The 4280-nt window shown below is 42.2% G+C and overlaps 1 protein-coding gene across 1 annotated transcript in view; it reads right to left on the minus strand.

Moving 5' to 3' along the window:
* MYO5B (myosin VB) overlaps window positions 1–4280 on the minus strand; it is a 387835-nt gene that overhangs the window by 323770 nt on the left and 59785 nt on the right. The gene's annotated exons all lie outside the window — the stretch shown is intronic.

Raw genomic sequence — 4280 nt, forward strand, 5'->3', positions numbered from 1 at the left:
CCGCCCCATTCAGAGTACTACGTCTAGGAGGCAGGAAGAGACTAGCAGAGCAGCAGACAGGACTCTCAGAGAGCGTTAAAGGGACACAGATCCTACTAACCAGGCTGCAGACTCCACTGAGAAGCCTGCCCACAAGCTGCTGGGGACACCTTGCCCATGGATCTCGCCAACTGGCACACAGGCAGCCCCAGCACTCCAAACTCCCCAGCCATGCACACCCCAACCCCGTGGTCAGCTCCCCTTGCACACTCCTGACGGCAGTGCAAGCAAGCTTTAGTGATGGCTAGTCAGCCCACTCAAACCCAGCAAGTCTGCAGGCCAGGGCCAGACCACAAACCTGAGCGCTAGCACCACCCCTGGGAAGCAGAAAGGAGGCTGTCAGCACCTGTCCTGGAACATTGCAGGATATAAGAAGGCGTATAAGCTTAAGAATTCTGCCACAAGAGGGAGGAAGAAATGTGCAGCACGTGTCTCCATAGCTCTGAGAGCCCCAAAATCCCTAGCAGGGCTGACAGAAGGTGTTTGTCTCCAGAAGTCAGTAAAGACTGAAGGAGGGGGCTTCCCTGGTGGCACAGTGGTTGAGAGTCCGCCTGCCGACGCAGGGGACACGGGTTTGTGCCCCGTTCCAGGAGGATCCCACATGCCGCGGAGCGGCTGGGCCGGTGAGCCATGGCTGCTGGGCCTGTGCGTCCGGAGCCTGTGCTCCGCAACGGGAGAGGCCACAGCGGTGAGAGGCCCGCGTACCGCAAAAAAAAAAAAAAAAAAGACTGAAGGAGGTAACTACCACCTCAAATGTGAAGACAGCAACTTAAGACCTCAAGGAACATGAAAAATCAAGGAAACATAACACCAAAGGATCACAATAACCTTCCAGTAACCAACCCCAAAGACATGAATCTGCAGTTTACCTGATAAAGAATTCAAAATAGCTATTTCAAGGAAGCTCAACGAGCTACAAGACAACAAGATACAAGAAAGACAATTCCATGATATTAGGAAAACAGGACATGAAAATGAGAAGTTTAACAAAGATAGAAAACATAAAGAAGAACCAAACAAATTCTGGAACTGCAGAACAGAATGAAATGATACATGCAATTAAGAGCATAAACAGCTGAATGGATCAAGCAAAAAAATAAACAATCTGTAAAAGTAGAAGAAAAGACCTTGGAAATTATCCAATCAGAGGAGAAGAAATAAAAATGAAGAAGAGTGAAGGAAGCTTATATGAACTATTGGATGCCATCAGAGAAGCATCCTGGGAAATACTGGAGTCCCAGGAGAAGAGAGGGAGAGGAGGCAGAAAGCTAATTTAAAGGAAAAAGTGGCTGAGAACTTCCCCAAATCTGGAAAGAGATCTGGCCACCCAAGTTCGTGAACCACATACATTCCCAAACAAATTCAACTCAAAAAGATCTCCTCCAAGACATATTATAATAAAAATGTCAAAAATCAAAGACAAAGAGAGAATCTTAAAAATAACCAGATGGGCTTCCCTGGTGGCACAGTGGTTGAGAATTTGCCTGCTAATGCAGGGAACACGGGTTCAAGCCCTGGTCTGGGAGGATCCCACATGCCGCAGAGCAACTAGGTCCATGAGCCACAACTACTGAGCCTGCATGTCTGGAGCCTGTGCTCCGCGACAAGAGAGGCCGCGATAGTGAGAGGCCCACGCACCGTGATCAAGAGTGGCCCCCGGTTGCCACAACTAGAGAAAGCCCTCGCACAGAAACGAAGACCCAACACAGCAATAATTAATTAATTAATTAATAAACTCCTACCCCCAACATCTTCTTAAAAAAAAAAATAGCCAGAGAAAAGAAGCTTATAACTTACAAGGGAATTCCCAAAAGGGTATCAGAAGATTTCTCAGCAGAAACCTTAAAGGCCAGGAAAGAGTGAGATACTACAAAGTGCTCAAAAGAGAAACTGCCTACCAAAAACACTTTGCCTGGCAAGCTTTCCCTCAGAAGTGAAGGAAAGATAAAGATGTTCCCAGACAAAGAGAAACAGAGAGTTCATCACTAGACCTGCCTTACAAGAAATGCTGAAAGGAGTTATTCAAGCAGAAATGAAAAGACACTGATTAGTAACATAAAAACATATGAAACTATACCACACACTGGTAAAGGTAAGTATAGTCAAATTCAGAATACTCTAATACAGTAATTAGGTACTGTGTTGACCACTTAACTCTACTAAAAGAACAGAAGTATTAAAAATAACAATAGCAGGACTTCCCTGGTGGTGGTTAAGAATCTGCCTGCCAATACAGGGGACACACGTTCGAGCCCTGGTCTGGGAAGATCCCACGTGCCACGGAGCAACTAAGCCCATGTGCCACAACTACTGAAGCCCGCGCGCCTAGAGCCCATGCTCCACAACAAGAGAAGCCACCGCAATGAGAAACCCACGCACCACAATGAAGAGTAGCCCCCACTCGCTGCAACTAGAAAAAGCCCACGTGCAGCAACGAAGACCCAACGCAGCCAAAAAAAGAATAATAATAATGATAGCTGCATTTGCTAATGATGTTCGTTACACACAACATAAAGAGGTAAACTGTGACATTAAAACAAACAGAGTAAAAGGGTAGAGTCTTTGTATGCAGTCGAAGTTAAGTTATCAACACAAAATAGGCTGTTATATCAATAAGATGCTTATATAAGCCTCACGATAACCACAAAGCAAAAACCTACAGTAGATACACAAAAAGGTAAAGAGAAGGGAATCAAAGCATACCAACTATGAAAAATCATCAATTCAAAAAGGAAGGCAGCAAGAAAGGAACAAAGGAATTAAAAAGCGGCCAAAAAAAACCCCAAAAAACAAAACAGCATTAGCAAATCCTTATCAATATTACTCTAAATGTAAATGGATTGAATTCTCCAATATAAAGGCACTGAGTGCCTGGATGGATTTAAAAGATCTAAATATATGCTGCCTATAAGAGACTCACTTAGCTTTATGCACACACATACACTCAAAGTGACGGGGTGGAAAAAGATATTCCTGCAAGTGGAAACCAAAAGAACAGGGGTAGCTATACTTATATCAGACAAAACAGACTAACTCAAAAGCTGTAACAGGAGATAGAGCTGGTCATTACATAATGATAAAAGAATCAATTCATCAAAAAAGATATATCATAAACATATATGCACTCAACATCAGAGCACCTAAATATATTAAATACTAACAGATGTGAAGGAAGAAAAAGACAATAAGAAACTTTAACACCTATGTTCAATAATGTATAGATCATCAGGACAGAAAATCTGTAAGGAAATGTTGGACTTGAATTATACTTTAAACCAAATGGACCTAAAAGACATAGAGGGAATATTCCAACAGCAGCAGAATACATATTCTTCTCAAGAAAAAATGGAAAATTCTCCAGGACAGATCATATGCTTGCCACAAAACAAGTCTTAGCAAACTTAAGAAGACTGAAATCATACCAAGTGTATTTTTCAAACACAATGGTATATAACTAGAAATAAAAGTAGGAAAATGGGAAAATTAACAAACGTGGAAAATAAACAACACACTCCTGAACAACCAATGGATGAAAGAAGATATCAAAAGGGAAATCAAACAATGTCTTGAAACAAATGAAAATAGGAAAATACCAAATCTAATGAGCTGAAGCAAAAGCCATTCTAAGAAGGAAGTTTATAGCAATAAACAGCTACATTAAGAAAAAAGAAAGGTCTCAAAAGAACAACCTCACCTTATACCCCAAGGAACTAGAAAAGGAACAACTAAGCCCAGAGTTAGCAGAAGAAAAGATGAGAGCAGAAATAAAATGAAATAGAAAAAAATCAGTGAAACTAAGAGCAGCTTTTTAAAAAAGATAAACAAAATTGGCAAACCTTTAACTAGACTAAGAAAAAAAGAGAAAAAAAAATTAGAAACGAAAGGAGACATTACAACTGATGCCATGGAAATACAAAGGATTTTTATTACACACCAACAAACTGGATAACCTAGAATAAATTCCTAGAAACATATAAATTACCAACACTGAATCATGAAGAAATAGGAATTTTGAACAGACCACTAACTAAGGAGCTTAAAGTAGTAATCAAAAAACCTCTCAGGGCTTCCCTGGTGGCGCGGTGGTTGAGAGTCCACCTGCCGATGCAGGGGACACGGGTTTGTGCCCCGGTCCGCAAAGATACCACATGCCACGGAGTGGCTAGGCCCGTGAGCCATGGCCGCTGAGCCTGTGTATCCGGAGCCTGTGCTCCGCAACAGGAGAGGCCACAACAGTGAGA

Source organism: Delphinapterus leucas, chromosome 14, assembly GCF_059928025.1.
Source record: "Delphinapterus leucas isolate spDelLeu-1000000601 "Yukka" chromosome 14, BTC_Dleu_Yukka2, whole genome shotgun sequence".
Taxonomy (NCBI): domain Eukaryota; kingdom Metazoa; phylum Chordata; class Mammalia; order Artiodactyla; family Monodontidae; genus Delphinapterus; species Delphinapterus leucas.